Here is a 21,823-nt window from a genome sequence, read left to right as displayed (position 1 = left end):
AGCCTACAGGCTCAAAGACATTGTCAACATCGGGTCCTGGAAAAGCAGGACCCAGTTCAAGATATGCACTCCAGGCGTGGTGGCCTACCACAACAGCGACACCCTGCTGTACCCGGCCCCAAACCTGCACGGGTGCACCTTGACCAAAGACATTCACTATCTCTGCCCTAGCAAGCCCTTCCTCAGAGACAACACCGAAGGAATCTGCGAGTTGCAACCCCTGGTCAGCCACACACGCTGCCCTGCTGAAGCTAAGCCTCGCACACAAGTCACAGAAACACAAGCAAAGATTGTAGGTGAACGATGGCTGGCTAACACACCTGCGCACACAGCCACTGTCACTCACGAACAGCATGATACAACCAGCCGTGTCAACCTGCTCAGCCAGAGTATGCCGACTCAAGCACCGACAGGTGCCATCTCACACCTCGGTAACCTGTCATGGTACCATCTTCCGAGCAAAGAGTACCAGACAGCACTGGAACTCCCATCCTGTAAGAACTACAACGTCACCTTAGATCCAGAAGGAGATCTCTGGTTTGAGAAAAGGGGGTCCCAACTCACGAACATTGCTCCTGTCAACACAACCCTCCAAGCCTGAATACCACTCACCTGTGTCCAAACCTGGACCGCAGCTGATACTGTTGTATCTTTCCAAGGTCACCGACCACGCCCCGACACTCGTCTTGGTCCTGCATCCTGCACCAGACTCAACGAGATGCCAACATCCACCATCAAGCTCACAAACTCTGTGTCGGAAGGTTTCACACGGAATCCCCGGAAAGGGGGTGCCAAACCATCAGCCTAGCAAACCACCTGTCATCCATTGTGCTAAGTTGTTGTTCGATGAAGTCCATCCCCTGACTTAATCGAACAAAAAGGGGGATATGTAGCCACATTGACAGCTGCTTTTCAAATTAATGAATCGTGATTCTCTAATACACTTCATTCGTTGTCTGAACAGACAAGAGAGCTGTCTCTTTCCAACATTCCAACACCCACACACACTTCAACAAATGTAATATGACACCCAAACATTCCTTCCCCAAAGAAGCACACACACACCAAGAGACTTTATTTCAACATAATCATATTTAAGACATTAACAAATGGACTTGATATTTTTCTGTGTTGCCATTTATATGTCATGACAGGTTTTGGGATTTAATGTAAGTTTTAATAGTTTTAATTCTAAAGGCTTCTAATCTGTATATTTTATGTAACTCTGTATCCCTATAATCTAAATCGGAAGTGTTTGATGTCTCTGTAATTCTCTAAATCTAACGGAGTTGAATCTCGATAATAGACTGTAATGGTATGATTATTTCGATATGAATTCTTTCCAGTCATAGAAATGACTAGTCCCGGAGCTCTGTCATAAACTACACAGACTGGGGTCTTGACAAGACAAAGAAAGTTCCCGCTTTCGAAATGCTGAAGGCTATTGGCTGATCACGCCGAACGAAGGCGTGACCCATACAGTCTTTAAAAAGAAAGCCAGAGCTCCTCCTCCCTCTCTCGCGTCCTGCCTTCGTCTGCTCATCATGTGAAGTCCGCGATCGACTCCTCTCTGGAGTCCGTCTCTTTTTATTTCCTTTATAAAGTTTCTTTTGTTTCATTTTCAAATTCTCCTGGGTTCGTTTCCACCTACGAGTCGAACGAACGAAGCCTGAATTCCTTCAGTAACATATCACTTCCACAAGAGGCCTTCTTCAAAACTCGCGCCCTGTCCGAGGAGACACGAGCGCGCGCACTCTGCTCCGAGGAGGCCACACGCAGGCTGTTCTCAGACACATTACGCACACACGGCCTTTTGCAAGTATCAAACTCTAACGAGTTTTAATGTTTTAAGGTTCGATGCATTGATGGCTCTTGAAGGTCTGTGATTTTTGCTGTTCTATAGCCACTCGTGACCATTCTCTCTCTCTCTCTCTACAACCTCCAGCACGCGCGCCCCCATTCTCTCATTCACTCACTCACTCTCTCTCTCTCCAACTCTCCTTCTCTCATCTAATATCCGTTTTGTCTTGTTTGTTAACTGTAAGTACATAGACGTATGTAGTACTATATTCTATATTCCGTAGTTTTGCATTTATTAAAACAATATATTCAACTGTGTCTGTGAAAAATGCTTGTGTAAAAATACAAACGTCAATGAGGTTCACGACCCGAGCTACCAGCTCTTATTATTTACTACATTAAGTAGTTTTAATTTTATAAACACAGGAAAATTAATGTTCACGGCCAGAAAGTTAATATTTCTTGGAGTTTATAAGAAAGGATAGCTTTATTGAGAGATTGATCATTTAATCTGACGGTTGGTCGCTGGACGAACACCGATTTGATAATTGCATTAATTTCCCTTAAGGATTATCTCATCATCGATCTGAAATAAGATTATTGATATATGAATGAGGAATTATAATTCGTTGTGATTGATTATTCATATATTCATATAATCCACTTTCACTTTCGACAATTTAATGTAACTGTAATATGCAAAATATTAATCATATTCATGATTAGTTATTAAAATTCCCTATGGATCATTTGAGCTAATTCATACGGACCCAGAGTCCGAAGCATAAGGCATTTGCATTACACTCCTCTTACACCTGATGGTCTCTTCGGCGACTCTGTTAATTCGGTCGTCGAGAGATTTCAGACGGTTAAAAAACAGTCTGAAGCTTTTAAAAAATTTCTCCCTCGCCGTGTTCAACCCCCTGAGACTGCTGGGCGTGAGCAGCCTCAGCCGTCAAGCTCATCATATCGTGGCCAACAAAAAGAGAGTGTTGCGTCTCGTGCACCTCCACAAAAATACTGGAGGCAGACCCAACACTCTCAGTCGAAGTCTTCTAAGCAGAAGCCGGATCTGAGGACCGTTCTTCAAGCGAAGAAGGCTTCGGCTCAGAAAAGGTCCTGACGCCACCGGTGTCAGACCTGTGAGAGTAGCCCCAACCGAAATGAAACGGTGTACACCTCAGTATACGGTGCACGTTCCACGTCGGTGCTCTCACGGGACCGTTCTGCCAACCCCGCCACCCTTGGTGCCTCGGGGCGCAGCGGTTTCCAGCGAGTCTCTGGCGCAGTGTCAACTCGACATTGCGTCGGACTCGCGCCCTCTGAGGGGGGTTCAAAAATAGTCAGATCGGGTGTTTCCTGCCAGTATGCTTCAGGTCCCCGAGCTGGCTGTCTCGATTATACCAGAGGCCAGCCTCGAGAGGCTGGTACCCTTAGTAGATTTTCTGACAGAGTGGAAGAATCTGCCAAATATATCTCATTGGGTCCTGCAGATAGTAGAAAGGGGTTACAAAATCCAGTTTGGGTCTCGTCCACCACGCTACAACGGGGTGTTACTCACGTTAGTTCATCCCGAGCAGGCTCTGGTAATGGAGCAAGAGGTGAAAGCTCTATAAGAGAAGGGGGCTATAGAGCAGGTGTACTCGCCCGACAGAGAATCGGGTTTTTACAGCCGTTATTTCATTGTTCCAAAAAAGGATGGAGGACTGCGTCCTATTCTAGATCTTCGTCTGTTGAATCGTACAGTACAGAAACTCAAGTTCAAGATGCTGACACTCAAGCAGATCGTGACCCAAATCAGATCCGAGGACTGGTTTGTCACGATAGACCTGAAAGACGCATACTTCCATGTCTCCATCCTCCCTCAGCACAGGAGGTTCCTGAGGTTTTCTTTCGGGGGCAAAGAATACCAGTATCGGGTACTTCCATTCGGTCTAGCTTTATCACCCCGCACGTTCACGAAGTGCGTAGATGCAGCTCTGGCCCCGCTCAGGCTGCAGGGCATACGCATTCTGAATTATATAGACGACTGGCTGATTCTAGCGGAGTCAGAACAGTTGGCGGTTCGGCATCGGGATGTCGTCCTCGCTCATATAAAAAAATTGGGGTTGAGGCTCAATACCAAGAAGAGTGTGCTTTCTCCATTACAGAGAACCACTTTTCTGGGTGTGGTCTGGGATTCAGTCACGATGCGGGCCGTTCTATCGCCCGCTCGTGTAATTGCTATCCTCTCAGCCACGAAAGAGCTAAAGCTAGGCCAGTCACGCACTGTGAAACAGTTCGAGAGACTGTTAGGCCTCATGGCAGCGGCGTCCAATGTGATACCCTTTGGCCTGCTGTACATGAGACCTTTGCAGTGGTGGCTCAGGACCAGAGGGTTCTCCCCGAGGGGAAACCCGCTCCGTATGATCAAGATCACACGGCGGTGCCTCCGCGCCTTGGTAATATGGAAGAAACATTGGTTCCTTTCCCAGGGTCCGGTGTTGGGAGCTCTTTGCCATCGAGTTGCTATCTCGACAGATGCTTCCCTCACCGGCTGGGGAGCGGTAATGGAAGGCCGTTCAGCTCAGGGTCTGTGGAGGAGTCATCATCTTTCTTGGCACATCAACTTGCCAACATTGCTCCTGTCAACACAACCCTCCAAGCCTGAATACCACTCACCTGTGTCCAAACCTGGACCGCAGCTGATACTGTTGTATCTTTCCAAGGTCACCGACCACGCCCCGACACTCGTCTTGGTCCTGCATCCTGCACCAGACTCAACGAGATGCCAACATCCACCATCAAGCTCACAAACTCTGTGTCGGAAGGTTTCACACGGAATCCCCGGAAAGGGGGTGCCAAACCATCAGCCTAGCAAACCACCTGTCATCCATTGTGCTAAGTTGTTGTTCGATGAAGTCCATCCCCTGACTTAATCGAACAAAAAGGGGGATATGTAGCCACATTGACAGCTGCTTTTCAAATTAATGAATCGTGATTCTCTAATACACTTCATTCGTTGTCTGAACAGACAAGAGAGCTGTCTCTTTCCAACATTCCAACACCCACACACACTTCAACAAATGTAATATGACACCCAAACATTCCTTCCCCAAAGAAGCACACACACACCAAGAGACTTTATTTCAACATAATCATATTTAAGACATTAACAAATGGACTTGATATTTTTCTGTGTTGCCATTTATATGTCATGACAGGTTTTGGGATTTAATGTAAGTTTTAATAGTTTTAATTCTAAAGGCTTCTAATCTGTATATTTTATGTAACTCTGTATCCCTATAATCTAAATCGGAAGTGTTTGATGTCTCTGTAATTCTCTAAATCTAACGGAGTTGAATCTCGATAATAGACTGTAATGGTATGATTATTTCGATATGAATTCTTTCCAGTCATAGAAATGACTAGTCCCGGAGCTCTGTCATAAACTACACAGACTGGGGTCTTGACAAGACAAAGAAAGTTCCCGCTTTCGAAATGCTGAAGGCTATTGGCTGATCACGCCGAACGAAGGCGTGACCCATACAGTCTTTAAAAAGAAAGCCAGAGCTCCTCCTCCCTCTCTCGCGTCCTGCCTTCGTCTGCTCATCATGTGAAGTCCGCGATCGACTCCTCTCTGGAGTCCGTCTCTTTTTATTTCCTTTATAAAGTTTCTTTTGTTTCATTTTCAAATTCTCCTGGGTTCGTTTCCACCTACGAGTCGAACGAACGAAGCCTGAATTCCTTCAGTAACATATCACTTCCACAAGAGGCCTTCTTCAAAACTCGCGCCCTGTCCGAGGAGACACGAGCGCGCGCACTCTGCTCCGAGGAGGCCACACGCAGGCTGTTCTCAGACACATTACGCACACACGGCCTTTTGCAAGTATCAAACTCTAACGAGTTTTAATGTTTTAAGGTTCGATGCATTGATGGCTCTTGAAGGTCTGTGATTTTTGCTGTTCTATAGCCACTCGTGACCATTCTCTCTCTCTCTCTCTACAACCTCCAGCACGCGCGCCCCCATTCTCTCATTCACTCACTCACTCTCTCTCTCTCCAACTCTCCTTCTCTCATCTAATATCCGTTTTGTCTTGTTTGTTAACTGTAAGTACATAGACGTATGTAGTACTATATTCTATATTCCGTAGTTTTGCATTTATTAAAACAATATATTCAACTGTGTCTGTGAAAAATGCTTGTGTAAAAATACAAACGTCAATGAGGTTCACGACCCGAGCTACCAGCTCTTATTATTTACTACATTAAGTAGTTTTAATTTTATAAACACAGGAAAATTAATGTTCACGGCCAGAAAGTTAATATTTCTTGGAGTTTATAAGAAAGGATAGCTTTATTGAGAGATTGATCATTTAATCTGACGGTTGGTCGCTGGACGAACACCGATTTGATAATTGCATTAATTTCCCTTAAGGATTATCTCATCATCGATCTGAAATAAGATTATTGATATATGAATGAGGAATTATAATTCGTTGTGATTGATTATTCATATATTCATATAATCCACTTTCACTTTCGACAATTTAATGTAACTGTAATATGCAAAATATTAATCATATTCATGATTAGTTATTAAAATTCCCTATGGATCATTTGAGCTAATTCATACGGACCCAGAGTCCGAAGCATAAGGCATTTGCATTACACTCCTCTTACACCTGATGGTCTCTTCGGCGACTCTGTTAATTCGGTCGTCGAGAGATTTCAGACGGTTAAAAAACAGTCTGAAGCTTTTAAAAAATTTCTCCCTCGCCGTGTTCAACCCCCTGAGACTGCTGGGCGTGAGCAGCCTCAGCCGTCAAGCTCATCATATCGTGGCCAACAAAAAGAGAGTGTTGCGTCTCGTGCACCTCCACAAAAATACTGGAGGCAGACCCAACACTCTCAGTCGAAGTCTTCTAAGCAGAAGCCGGATCTGAGGACCGTTCTTCAAGCGAAGAAGGCTTCGGCTCAGAAAAGGTCCTGACGCCACCGGTGTCAGACCTGTGAGAGTAGCCCCAACCGAAATGAAACGGTGTACACCTCAGTATACGGTGCACGTTCCACGTCGGTGCTCTCACGGGACCGTTCTGCCAACCCCGCCACCCTTGGTGCCTCGGGGCGCAGCGGTTTCCAGCGAGTCTCTGGCGCAGTGTCAACTCGACATTGCGTCGGACTCGCGCCCTCTGAGGGGGGTTCAAAAATAGTCAGATCGGGTGTTTCCTGCCAGTATGCTTCAGGTCCCCGAGCTGGCTGTCTCGATTATACCAGAGGCCAGCCTCGAGAGGCTGGTACCCTTAGTAGATTTTCTGACAGAGTGGAAGAATCTGCCAAATATATCTCATTGGGTCCTGCAGATAGTAGAAAGGGGTTACAAAATCCAGTTTGGGTCTCGTCCACCACGCTACAACGGGGTGTTACTCACGTTAGTTCATCCCGAGCAGGCTCTGGTAATGGAGCAAGAGGTGAAAGCTCTATAAGAGAAGGGGGCTATAGAGCAGGTGTACTCGCCCGACAGAGAATCGGGTTTTTACAGCCGTTATTTCATTGTTCCAAAAAAGGATGGAGGACTGCGTCCTATTCTAGATCTTCGTCTGTTGAATCGTACAGTACAGAAACTCAAGTTCAAGATGCTGACACTCAAGCAGATCGTGACCCAAATCAGATCCGAGGACTGGTTTGTCACGATAGACCTGAAAGACGCATACTTCCATGTCTCCATCCTCCCTCAGCACAGGAGGTTCCTGAGGTTTTCTTTCGGGGGCAAAGAATACCAGTATCGGGTACTTCCATTCGGTCTAGCTTTATCACCCCGCACGTTCACGAAGTGCGTAGATGCAGCTCTGGCCCCGCTCAGGCTGCAGGGCATACGCATTCTGAATTATATAGACGACTGGCTGATTCTAGCGGAGTCAGAACAGTTGGCGGTTCGGCATCGGGATGTCGTCCTCGCTCATATAAAAAAATTGGGGTTGAGGCTCAATACCAAGAAGAGTGTGCTTTCTCCATTACAGAGAACCACTTTTCTGGGTGTGGTCTGGGATTCAGTCACGATGCGGGCCGTTCTATCGCCCGCTCGTGTAATTGCTATCCTCTCAGCCACGAAAGAGCTAAAGCTAGGCCAGTCACGCACTGTGAAACAGTTCGAGAGACTGTTAGGCCTCATGGCAGCGGCGTCCAATGTGATACCCTTTGGCCTGCTGTACATGAGACCTTTGCAGTGGTGGCTCAGGACCAGAGGGTTCTCCCCGAGGGGAAACCCGCTCCGTATGATCAAGATCACACGGCGGTGCCTCCGCGCCTTGGTAATATGGAAGAAACATTGGTTCCTTTCCCAGGGTCCGGTGTTGGGAGCTCTTTGCCATCGAGTTGCTATCTCGACAGATGCTTCCCTCACCGGCTGGGGAGCGGTAATGGAAGGCCGTTCAGCTCAGGGTCTGTGGAGGAGTCATCATCTTTCTTGGCACATCAACTGCCTGGAGATGATGGCTGTCTTCAACGCGTTGAGATATTTACTCCCAGACCTGAGGGGCCATCATGTGCTCGTCCGGACAGACAACACATCGGTGGTCTCTAATATAAATCGTCAGGGGGGTCTGCGATCGCGTCCACTTTGCAAACTGGCGCACCAGATCCTCCTGTGGTCCTTCAGGAAGATACTCTCTCTGAGGGCAGTGTATATTCCAGGGGTCCAGAATATAGGACATCCTTTTAGCATCAGAAGAGCTTCAATCCTTGAAAAGCTTCAAGTCCTGAACAGTGAACTGTGGCAGTGTTTAAGTCTGTAGCACTGTGTGTTTCTGTCTTTTGCTGCTGAGTTTACATTTGCATTTATCCTACTTCAATTTTACAGATGCACGTTGCATTTGGCGTCATCTCCTGGTATAAACTTTATTAATTCAGAATTAACAATTCCATGTAATTGTTTTAAGTCACTTTGTCATCAATTTTATTATATTCTGTACTTAAGTTCTTAACCCCAGTTTCACAGTCAAGGTTTAGGCTAAATCCCAGACTAAAATGAATGATTCAGCAGTTTTAACTGAAAGCAACTTGCACTGATATATCTTAAAATATGTCAGTGTCTTGTCTCAAGATTCACACCAGTAATATTTTTGACTGAGGCACGTTTATAAAAGCTCCTTCATTTGCCCAATCCTGGTTTAATCCAAGTCCTGTCTGTGAAACCAGGCCATGTCAGGGTATTGTTAATTACCTCTGTAGTTGTGATGTTCTATCCAGCCCACTAGGGGGACCCAATGAATACGGAAGGCAAATTTTACGGAGACAGACTGAGGGATACGCGTTCTATGTAAAGAAGCGGAATACAGTGTTGCTCAATGTGCTCTTCAATAAAGCTAAACTGAGACGATTAATGCCTCCTTGCAAATGCATACAAGACATGGTGTCAGAAAGACAAGAGAAGAGCAATATGTTGAAATTTCATCCACCAGAAAGTTTTAACTTTGATCGTCCAACGGAATGGCCAACGTGGTGGCAGAGGTTTGCCCGCTACAGGAAGGCTACAAAACTGAGCAAAGAAGATAAAGAGGTACAGATAAGCACTTTAATATATGCTATCGGCATTGAAGCTGAACACATTTTCAGATCGTTCACCTTTGCAGCAGAGGAAAGTGCTGAGGATTATGAAACAGTGCTAGGAAAATTTGATGAGTATTTTTTGCCGAAAAAGAACGTGATACACGAGCGGGCATGTTTTCACCAGAGAGTGCAGAGGCCCGGGGAAAAGGCAGAATGCTACATCAGAGCCCTCTACGAACTCAGTGAGAACTGTGAATTCGGTGCAAGTAGAAACGAACATATAAGAGATATTTATGTCTCTGGAATTTGGAGACATAAATGGAATAAATGGACTGGAATTTGAGATAAAGAGCTTTCTAGGAGGATGCAGCTAATAAAAGCACTTACCCTGGAAACTGCGGTGCAGATGACGCGGCAGGCCGAGGATGTCACGCAGCAGATCAGCCAGCAGGAGGGTCAGTCAATGAGCAGCGTGCAAGAGATAGCATCCAGGCATTCATCAAAAGCGCCGAATAGGCCCTGGACGAGAGAAAAACACAAAAGAGCTGGTGAGCCCAGCAGCAGATACTGAATGCAGAAAATGCAAAAGAAAAGGGCACTGGGCGAAAATGTGCAAGTCAAAAATTGTGAGACAAGTGACGGCGAGAGAAATGAGTGAAGAGAGCTTTTACCTGGGCGCACTGAGTAATAAAAATGAGTCAGACGAAGCTAAATGGATTGTGTTGCTTAAGATAGGTGACACTCCAGTTAGTTTTAAGATCGATACTGGAGCTGATGTTACCGTAATGAACACTGTGACATATGAAAAGCTTCACCCAAGAGCTCAGCTCCTTCATTCGAACATAGCACTAGACAGGCCAGGCGGATCACTAAATTGCATCGGACAGTTCACTGCAGAAGTGGAGCATAAAAGGTAGAAAGTATGCCATTACCGTGTATGTGGTTGCGGGAGGAACTGTCAATAACCTTCTAAGCCGACAGACAGCTACTGAGATGGGGCTAGTCAAACGAATAGAGCAAATAGCCACAGTTTTTGAAGGAAGCGGTATAATGAAAACAGAGCCGGTAAAAATACACCTGAAAGGCGCAGAGGTACCATTACCACTGCTTCCTAAAGTTACAGCAGAACTACAGAGAATGGAGGAACAAGATGTCGTGGAAAGAGTCACACAGCCTACAGATTGGTGTGCACCCATGGTACCGGTCATGAAGCCCAATGGCGCCATCAGAATTTGTGTGGGATTAAATAAACTGAATGACAACATAAAAAGAGAGAGGTACATGCTTCCCACAACAGATGAAATTCTTGCTAAATTAGCAGGAGCCAGCGTCTTTACATCATTAGACGCAGCGTCAGGATTTTGGCAGATTCCGTTATGCAATGAGAGCAGCTTGCTGACGACATTCATCACTCCGGTGGGACGCTATTGTTTTAAGAGGCTCCCGTTCGGAATCAGCATAGCTCCGGAAATCTTCAAAAGAAAAATGAATGAGCTTCTAATGGACATGGAAGGAGTTTCTGTGTACATGGATGATGTGATCGTTTATCGGAAGGATCAGGCCGAGCATGACAAACACCTGGAAAAAGTGCTGAAAAGGATGGAAAGTGTGGGCCTCAAATTGAATAAAGATAAGTGCATGTTCAGAAAAGCAGAGTTGAGTTTCCTGGGTCATGTCGTGGATGCACAAGGTGTCAGAGCAGACCCTGAAAAGGTACGTGCAATAAGTGACTTGCAAGAGCCGAACAATGTAAATGAGTTGAGGAGGGCGCTAGGCCTCATAAACTACATGGGCAAATACATCCCGGACTTGGCAATGAAGGGAGGTCCTTTGTATGAGCTGCTCAATAATGGACGTGCAATATGTTAAAAGAGTTCCTAATAGTGTACAGAGTTTTTACAAATGGAAAGACTCTTTGTCAGTGAGTGATGGACTGATGGTGCTGGGGAATCGCATTGTAATTCCAAAAGTGATGAGACACGAGATACTTAGCAGAATTCATGACGGACACCAAGGTCTGTCAAAATGCAGGGCACGCGCTCAAGAGACTGTTTGGTGGCCTGGAATTTCTGAGGATCTTAAGCGTAAGATAGAAACATGTAAGTTTTGCATAGAAAACAAACGCACACAGCGCAAGGAACCGCTCCAGTCAATACCACTGCTTGAAAGGCCATGGCAGCGAATAGCCACAGACTTGTGTATGCATAAATTGAAACAATATCTGGTGGTATCTGACTACTATTCACGTTACTTGTAAATTCTTCAGCAACATACCACAACATCTGAACATGTTATACAGAGACTTAAAGCGTTGTTTGCAAGATTCGGCATACCAGAACAAATTGTTAGCGACAATGGACCACAGTTCTCTAGTGAGGCTTGGAGGAGCTTTTGTGGTATGTACGATATTCAGCACAACACATCGAGTCCACACAATCCACAGGGTAACGGACATGCAGAACGGGCAGTTCAGACAGCGAAGCGTATTCTGAAACAGGATGACCCGTTGACAGCACTCATGTGTTTTCGAGCCACTACAGGGGTCAGCCCAGCGGAATTGCTTATGGGAAGAAAAATCCGTACTACTCTACCCACTTTACTGAAAAATCTGAGACCAAAGTGGCCAAACAAATCAGGTGTGAGAGAGAAAGACAAAGCAGCAAAAGAAAAGCAAGCATACTACTTTAACAGACGACATGGTGCGAAGGACTTACCGGTTCTCAGGCCAGGGAGTTCAGTCTTGTTAAAGCTGGATGATGAATCAACATTGAAAACCTGCTACGGTGCTGGCAGAGAGCACTTCTCCAAGGTCATATGAAGTTTTCAATGAAAAGGGGGGAGCGAAACAGAGAAATCGCAGACATCTTCAATTGCTGCCTGACGGAGTTCCGGGAAATACGGTAAAGACAGTGGAGAGTTCAGAACAGTCACCACAGAAAGTCCAACTTCATAGAGACTCGGACTTATCTGCAGAGACAATTGCAAGCAAACATAATATCACTAGATCAGGCAGAGTGAGTAAGCCTGCTGAGCGGTTGGACTTATGAGAAGAGACTGAGTAATAATAGACTGTCAGTCACAAATGTCTTTATCGGGTTATATGACCAGACTTGGTTATACCTGATCGTAATAATTAATATTCTGACATTTGATGTGAAAAAGTAGGAAACTTACAAGTGACGGCAAAGACAGAATAATGTTGTCTAAAGAAAACGTTCTGTGTAATGTTCTGGTGAGTTCTAGAGAGTTAAATACATAGTCGTTGTTGTTATGTGAGGTTACTGAAACATGATGTTATAATCATTATAAACTAAACAGAATTCTAACCTGAAGTATTTGACTAAAAGAGGGAGGTGTCAGGGTATTGTTAATTACCTCTGTAGTTGTGATGTTCTATCCAGCCCACTAGGGGGACCCAATGAATACGGAAGGCAAATGTTACGGAGACAGAGGGAGACGCGTTCTATGTAAAGAAGCGGAATACAGTGTTGCTCCATGTGCTCTTCAATAAAGCTAAACTGAGACGATTAATGCCTCCTTGCAAATGCATACAAGACAGGCCATAATGTTTTATTTGTATAAAATGTTCATGGGTTTTAGTCACCATTAGTCACATTTTTAGAGCCACTTGTTTTTCCTGAATGTGATGTTAAGTCCTGTTCAAACAGTGTGGGGTCATAAATAAAAACATTTGCATGTAAACTGAAGGTTTAAAGTTGTTTACTTTGCGAGACTTTTTTATTCAAAACCATATTAATTGCATCCTTACATTGTTTTTGATTGAAAGGAGTAAAATCAGACAATTAATAGAATCCTGCGGTTCATAAAGCAAGATTGATTTGATATTGTTTCTATGTTGATTCAATGTTAAATAAGTGATTTAATTAAGGTTGAAAAAATATTGATTTTATGTCCGTCTTGATTTATTTTTCTTGATTGGTTGATATTTGAAATAACATTATTTCAGGGTCCAAACCTGAAAAATCAATGTTGATTCAAACTGTTTATATTATTGTTAGAGGTAATACGTCTTTAATCCATTAGGTGGAGACCTAGTGTTTTCTAGGAGTTAAGTTGCAGACATCCGGGGGAGAACTCGAGTCTGCCAGTTTATAAGAGAATCACATGTGTTTGGCATGACAATTGCAGTTGCAATTTTAATGTTAATAAAGCTCAACCTTTGAGAAGCTCGGTTGCTTTATTCAAACATTACATGGTGTCAGAAGTGGAGCGCTGTTAACACCATGGCAAAGTTCCAGCCCCCGGACAGTTTTGATTTTGGTCACCCCGAACGATGGCCAGAATGGCGTCAGAGATTTCGACGCTACAGGATCGCCACTAAACTTGATAAAGAAGAGGCTGAAGTCCAGGTCTGTACACTGCTTTATTAACTGGGAAAAGAAGCTGAACAAGTGTATCAGACATTTACGTTTGGGGAGGAAGAACGAGAGAACTATGAAACTGTGATCAAGAAGCTCGATGACTACTTTGTACCCAAAGTTAATGTTATTCACGAGCGCGCACGTTTCCACACGAGGACTCAAAAGCCAGGTGAAATGGCCGAAGAGTATATTCGTAGCCTCCACGAGCTAGCAAACACATGTGACTTTGGTGATGCTAAAGATGAAAATATTCGCGATAGGCTTGTGATCGGGATTCAGGACCGAAAGCTGTCTGTCACATGTCTGTCCTGTCTGGTGATGCACATGGGTGTTTTGTTATTTTGGGGCCATGTGCTCTTGTCATTGTGTGGTCCCTCCCCCTTGTTATCTGATTATTGGTTTAGTTGTCCCACCTGTCATGCTCGTTACCCTCCTTGTTTGCCTCCCTATTTAGTCTTCCTGTGTTTGCTGTCCTGTGCTGGTTCGTTGTACATGTTACGTGTGTCTATGCCTGTCCTGCCCCGTTCCGTGTTGGATTACGTTCCTATTTCTGTTATTGGTTGTATGTTTTTCTTAATTAAACCTTTCATTTTCACTCCGCACTTGAGTCCTCTCCATTTTCCACTACCCACCGTGACAGAACGAACCAGCCAAGATGTGGATTCAGCGGAGTGAACTTTCTCCTGCTGAGAGGGAGAATGGGATTTCCTTGGAGAAGTATTTTTTTATGTGCGCCCAAAGGAATTTGGAGGGTAATTCCTCGTCACTGGATCCGTCCAGCGTTGGGACGTCATCGGTGGTTTCGGCCAGCCTCGAGTCTTCAGGCATCCGTCGGGGAGGACGGAGGAGGAGGAGGAGATCTGCGCCGGCCCAGTCAGAGACCGTGCACGTCCCGTCTGCCCAGTCGGAGACCGTTTATGTCCCGTCTGCCCAGTCAGAGGTGATTCGCGTCACGTCTGCCCAGTCAGAGACTGTTCAGGTCACGTCTGCCCAGCCAGAGAGGGTTCAACCCACGTCTGCCCTGTCGGAGACAGATCGGGAGATGCCCATTCTCATGGCCGGGGGGGCACTGATCGGTTATTTAGAGCGTTTAGCTCGGATCCTGGAGACGCCCTTCAGTTCTTCAGTGTCTGCTGTTCCTGAGTCGGAGCCAGTGTCTGCTGTTCCTGAGTCGGAGCCAGTGTCTGCTGTTCCTGAGTCGGAGCCAGTGTCTGCTGTTCCTGAGTCGGAGCCAGTGTCTGCTGTTCCTGAGTCGGAGCCAGTGTCTGCTGTTCCTGAGTTGGAGCCAGTGTCTGCTGTTCCTGAGTCGGAGCCAGTGTCTGCTGTTCCTGAGTCGGAGCCAGTGTCTGCTGTTCCTGAGTCGGAGCCAGTGTCTGCTGTTCCGATTTCGGTGGTCCGGAGACGGAGGAGGAGAAGGAGAGGAACCTCTTCATCGGGTCGTCTGGTGGGTTCTAACCCAGGTAACTGCCATCCCTGCCGCGCCGCCCGAGCTGCTCGCCCTTCCGGCCCCGCCCGAGCTGCTCGCCCTGCCGGCCCCGCCCGAGCTGCTCGCCCTGCCGGCCCCGCCCGGGCTGCTCGCCCTGCCGGGACCGTCCCAGTTGCTCGCCCTAGTTCCTGAGCCGGTGGTGCCTGTTGCTGTTCCTGAGCCGGTGGTGCCGGTTGCTGTTCCTGAGCCGGTGGTGCCGGTTGCAGTTCCTGAGCCGGTGGTGCCTGTTGCAGTTCCTGAGCCGGTGGTGCCTGTTGCAGTTCCTGAGCCGGTGGTGCCTGTTGCAGTTCCTGAGCCGGTGGTGCCTGTTGCAGTTCCTGAGCCGGTGGTGCCTGTTGCAGTTCCTGAGCCGGTGGTGCCTGTTGCAGTTCCTGAGCCGGTGGTGCCTGTTGCAGTTCCTGAGCCGGTGGTGCCTGTGGCTGTTCCTGAGCCAGTGGTGCCTGTTGCAGTTCCTGAGCCGGTGGTGCCTGTTGCAGTTCCTGAGCCGGTGGTGCCTGTTGCTGTTCCTGAGCCGGTGTCTTTTGCTGTTCCTGAGCCGGTTGCTGTTGTTGTTCCTGAGCCGGTGGTGTCTGTTCCAGTTCCTGAGCCGGTGGTGTCTGTTGCAGTTCCTGAGCCGGTGGTGTCTGTTGCAGTTCCTGAGCCGGTGGTGTCTGTTGCTGTTCCTGTGCCGGTGTCTTTTGCTGTTCCTGAGCCGGTTGCTGTTGTTGTTCCTGAGCCGGTGGTGTCTGTTGCTGTTGCAGTTCCTGAGCCGGTGGTGTCTGTGACTGTTCCTGAGCAAGGGTCTATTCCTGTTCCGCTTGGGTCTTCACCGCCATGGCTGCCCGAGTGGTCGTCTTCATCCTGTTCGTCTCCTCCCTGGCCGCCAGATGGACTGTCATCTCCGCCCTGGCCGCCAGATGGACTGTCGTCTTCGCCCTGGCCGCCCGAGGGGTCTTCACCGCCCTGGCCGCCCGAGGGGTCTTCACCGCCCTGGCCGCCCGAGGGGTCTTCACCGCCCTGGCCGCCCGAGGGGTCTTCACCGCCCTGGCCGCCCGAGGGGTCTTCACCGCCCTGGCCGCCCGAGGGGTCTTCACCGCCCTGGCCGCCCGAGGGGTCTTCACCGCCCTGGCCGCCCGAGGGGTCTTCACCGCCCTGGCCGCCCGATGAACTGTCCGCTTCGCCCTGGCCGCCTGATGAACTGTCCGCTTCGCCTGTCCCTTCCGTCCCGCCCTGGTCTGTCCCTCCCGTCCCGCCCTGGTCTGTCCCTCCCTTCCCGCCCTGGTCTTATGGAGCGTCTGGTAGCCGCTCCGTAGGGAGGGGGTAATGTCACATGTCTGTCCTGTCTGGTGATGCACATGGGTGTTTTGTTATTTTGGGGCCATGTGCTCTTGTCATTGTCTGGTCCCTCCCCCTTGTTATCTGATTATTGGTTTAGTTGTCCCACCTGTCCTGCTCGTTACCCTCCTTGTTTGCCTCCCTATTTAGTCTTCCTGTGTTTGCTGTCCTGTGCTGGTTCGTTGTACATGTTACGTGTGTCTATGCCTGTCCTGCCCCGTTCCGTGTTGGATTACGTTCCTATTTCTGTTATTGGTTGTATGTTTTTCTTAATTAAACCTTTCATTTTCACTCCGCACTTGAGTCCTCTCCATTTTCCACTACCCACCGTGACACTGTCAGAAAAGCTTCAATTAATACCCGAATTGACACTCAGAAATGCCGTAGAGCTCGTGAGACAGTCTGAACAAGTCCGTGGACACGTTAATGAACAGGCTGCCAGCGTCAGTGCTCAAATCAGCGAGGTGGCCGGCGCGAGAGGAAAATTCCACCAAAGTGAGAGAGGCAGACAGCACCGTGGCTCAAAACGAAACCAGACTGAGCATGTTTCTGACTGGAGATGTAAAAGATGTGGCAGAAATCATGGAAAAGGTGAAATTTGTCCAGCAAAAAGTGCTGAGTGTCGCAAATGCAGGAAAAAGGGACATTTCGCTGTAGTTTGTAGAACACGAGAAGTTCATGATGTCAGCATACCACAAGAGGGCAGCAGTGTAACACATTTCCTGGGTGAGTTAACTCACATTGATAATAAAAGTGGAGCTTGGATTGTCACACTCCCAATTCAGGGCACAGACATAAACTTTAAAATTGACACAGGCGCTGATATAAGTTTAATTTCTGAAAAAACCTTTTCAGTTTTGAAGTACAAGCCAAAACTTTACAAAGTCAATGTGAAACTTGAAAGCCCAGGGGGAACATTGCAATGCAAAGGTCAGTTTAGAGCTAAAACTACCTTTAAAGATGAGCAGTTTATTTTTGAAGCATGTGGTGACTGGTCCCCATGTAAACAATCTCCTTGGTCGTGATGCAGCAAGTGAAATGGGCTTAGTTAAGAGGCTAGAAGAGCTCCAACCCATTTACTTTTCTGAACTGGGACTAGTAAAGACAAAACCCATTAAAATCTGCCTGAAGGAGGATGCTGTACCATACAGTGTGCACACTGCAAGACGGATGTCCGTGCCCTTGCTCCCAAAAGTCAAAGCGGAACTTGAGAGAATGGTACAATGTGGAGTTGTAGAAGAGATCACTGAACCTACAGAGTGGTGCGCCCCTATGGTGGCCGTTCCAAAGAAGACAGGGCAAATACGAATTTGTGTTGATCTAAAACAACTAAATAAAGCTGTAAAAAGAGAGAAATTTGTGCTGCCTACAATTGATGACATCCTTCCAAGGCTGGCACATGCCGAAGTTCTCACTTCTCGATGCAGCTAGTGGCTTCTGGCAGCTTCCACTGGATATAGACTGTGCTAAACTGACAACGTTCATTACTCCTTTTGTAAGATATTTTTTACGCAGGCTACCGTTCGGGATCACCAGCGCACCCGAAATCTTCCAACGGGAAATGTCTGTAATCCTCAAAGACCTTGAAGGAGTTGCAGTTTTCATGGATGATATATTAGTATTTAGCAACACTCCAGAGGAACATGAGCAGCGACTGCAGAAAGCTTTGGAAGCCATTGACCGGGCTGGTCTCAAGCTGAACACGGAAAAGTGCCTGTTACGCCAGAGTCAACTCAGGTACCTGGGACATGTCATAGACAAAGAGGGCATTCGCCCAGACACAGCCAAAATCGAAGCTATCACTCACCTTGAAAAGCCAAAGAACGTCTCAGACCTACGGAGAATGCTGGGAATGATTCATTACCTGGGCAGGTATGTTCCTCATCTCTCAGAAGTTATTCGACCTCTCAACGAGCTGTTGAAACGAGATGTGGTATGGTACTGAGGTACTGTACAAGAGGAAGCCTTCGAAAAGGTGAAACATCTAATCACAAAAGCTCCTGTGCTAGCAGTCTATGATGTTACAAAGCCCACAGTCGTCAGCGCAGATGCGAGCAGCTACGGTCTGGGAGGCGTTTTGCTGCAGGACCATGATGGACAGCTGAAACCAGTGGCTTACTGTTCCAGGGTGCTGACCGATGCAGAGAAAAGGTACGCCCAGATCGAAAAAGAGTGTCTGGCGGCTGTGTGGTCCTGTGAAAAATTCTCACGGTTTCTGTATGGATTGGAAAGTTTCATCCTGCAAACCGACCATAAGCCACTAATTCCACTGATTAACGCAAAGGATCTTGATTCAGTTCCGCTGAGATGTCAAAGGCTGTTGCTGCGGATGATGCGTTACAATCCAGTTGCACAATATGTACCTGGCAAACAACTGGTGGTTGCTGATACGCTTTCACGACATCCTCAGCCAACCAATTCATCAGAGGTCTCTGAATTAGTGCAAGAAGTGGAAGCCTATGAGAATGCAGTCAGTGATGCATGGCCAATTTCTCACACAAAACTGGAATCTGTGAAAAGAGAGATAGAGATGGATTTTGAGCTACAAAAGGTGAGGCAGTATGTGACTGATGGCTGGCCCAGGTATGCAGCTAACGTCCCTCAAGCTTTGAAATCATACTACAGTGCACGCCATCATTTGTCAATTTTCCAAGACCTACTGCTTTATGATGACAGGATCATAATTCCCCAAAATATGAGGTCTGACATACTGCAAAGATTGCACAGTGGTCACCAAGGCATTGTGAAATGTAGAGAGAGGGCCAGATGTAGCGTGTGGTGGCCAGGCTTAAGTCAGGAAATCCAGCAGCTAGTTAACAACTACCCAAAGGAAGGAGCCACTTCTAACCACTCCACTCCCAGACCGTCCATGGGAGAGAATCGGCTCTGATATCTGCGAGGTGAATAAGCAACATTACTTAGTAGTCGTGGACTATTTTTCAAGATATATTGACATTGCTCACCTTCAAAACTTATCAGGCGAAACAACACGTGCTTGCTTAAAGAACATGTTTGCACGATAGGGTTGTCCCAATGTTCTCTTTACTGACAATGGCCCACAGTTTAGCTGCAGTGCTTTCAAAGACTTTGCTAAAGACTATGATTTTCAGCACATTACTTCAAGCCCTTATTACGCCCAGTCAAACGGAGAAGCTGAAAGGGCTGTACAGACAGCTAAGAGGATTCTGAAACAGTCTGACCCATTCACAGCTTTGATGAGCAACAGAGCTACACCCCTCCAAGCTACAGGTGTAAGTCCAGCACAGCTAATGATGGGAAGACAAATAAGAACTACAGTTCCCACATTGGAGTCACACCTGCGGCCAAAATGGCCCGATCTGCGTCTAGTGAGAAAGGCTGATCAAAAGGCAAAAAGGACCTACAGGAAGTATTACAACCAAAGAAACGGGGTTAGAACATTACCAGAGATTCCACCTGGAACTTCTGTTGCAGTCAAGCTGGATGCTGAAAGAGGTTGGATAAGATCTGGGACTATTCTCAAAAAGTGTGAATCACCACGGTCTTACCTCGTTCAATCTGAAACTGGAGTACTTCGACAAAATCGACGACACCTGATGCCTACAGTCAGTGACACTGAACCAGCATCTACTTCAGTTCAACAAACTCAGCGGCAAAAATGAAGTTCATGGTCAAAATCAACATGCAACTGAGCCTGATAATGTCCCAAACAGTCCAGTGCGGTATGAACAACCAGGAACTGATCTGCCTGAGTCTGATTCCAGTCACACTACAGTTAGTTCACCAAAAAGAGTGCAAACAAGGTCTGGACGAAGTGTTACAACTCCTAAGAGATACAATGACTTTGTTAGATAAAGAAAGACATTCGCGGAGAAAAAAAAGAAACGTGAAACAAATGTTGTTTTCTGACAAATGTAATTTCACAGTTCAATGTTACATTTGTTAAGTAACTCATAAGGAAGGGTGATGTGATATAAAACAGTTTATATTGTTGTTAGAGGTAATACGTCTTTAATCCAATAGGTGGAGACCTAGTGTTTTCTAGGAGTTAAGTTGCAGACATCCGGGGGAGAACTCGAGTCTGCCAGTTTATAAGAGAATCACATGTGTTTGGCATGACAATTGCAGTTGCAAGTTTAATGTTAATAAAGCTCAACCTTTGAGAAGCTTGGTTGCTTTATTCAAACATTACAGAAAAAATATTGATTTAATGTCCGTCTTGATTTATTTTTCTTGATTGGTTGATATTTGAAATAACATTATTTCAGGGTCCAAACCTGAAAAATCAATGTTAAATTTCAACATTGATTCAATGTTGATTCAGTGTTACGCCCGTTTCACACATACTCCGTTTGCAGTGCGTTTGCGGTGCGTATTTTTTTCCGTACCCATGTTAACAGGTTAGAGCTTTCACACTGCACACGGATGCGGTCCGGCAATCTGTTCCAGTTGCGGTGCGTATACAGCAGTGGAGCGATCGTTTACGCACAGAGTCTATTTTCTGCTGTGCTGCACCGCACTGCAGCGTATTGTTCACATTGAAATAAACAGATTGACAAGAAACTGTAATAATTTTATCATACACTCATAATTACAGTTAATGTGTTCTACATTTACTAAATTACAGGATCAAGAAAAAAAAAATCAGTGTAGTCCCAAGAGTTGCAAAATGCGATCAGATATGACTTTTCCCCGTCAAGAAATACATGATATGGGGAGGGGAGGGGGCACTAGCATCACAGCAGACAATCACGTGGAGAGAAAAGTAACTCAAAAACAAGGTGACAGTGACATGGATGACAATCGTCTAATTGTGGAGGTGGAAAAATACACACTTCTGTATGATCCACAGAATATGTATAAAGATTTAAATGCCAAAGAAAGGGCATGGGAAGCAATTTCCTAGGCTATTGGTGTCGATGGTAAGTTTTAAAATGTTTGTTTCAAGTGCGATGTTTATAGGCCTTTAGTTGACTAATGAATACAAAAAGTTATTTATATGATTATTGCTTTTAACCGAGAATATAAATATATATTATTGCTGCATGTTGTTCTATTTAAACATGAATATGTACTGTGTTGCCCTTTTTATTTATTTTGTTTATCGTTCAACCTTCATGTCATGCGAATTTATTAAATGTGAATATGTATCAGAATATGTAGTTGTAGCCTATATCTGAATTCATAAGTAAATCATATTATATAGTTTTATTTTTTAATATACAGAAGTTAAACAGTGTAATTATAAGTTTGTTATAGTTATGTAGTTATAATTAATTTTGACTATGTAATTGTAAATCAAAATGTTTAACTTTTTGGTGCTACAGCCAGCCTT

General features: G+C 46.0%; 1 pseudogene across 1 annotated transcript in view; it reads right to left on the bottom strand.

The window, feature by feature from the left end:
- LOC307007820 (zinc-binding protein A33-like) overlaps positions 1–21,823 on the bottom strand; it is a 40,902-nt pseudogene that overhangs the window by 18,178 nt on the left and 901 nt on the right. The window lies entirely within an intron of this gene.

The sequence above is a fragment of the Phoxinus phoxinus genome, assembly GCF_949152265.1.
Source record: "Phoxinus phoxinus genome assembly, chromosome: 12".
Classification (NCBI taxonomy): domain Eukaryota; kingdom Metazoa; phylum Chordata; class Actinopteri; order Cypriniformes; family Leuciscidae; genus Phoxinus; species Phoxinus phoxinus.
The sequence above is the reverse complement of the archived record's forward strand: the minus strand, read 5'-3'. Positions and strand labels throughout refer to the sequence as shown.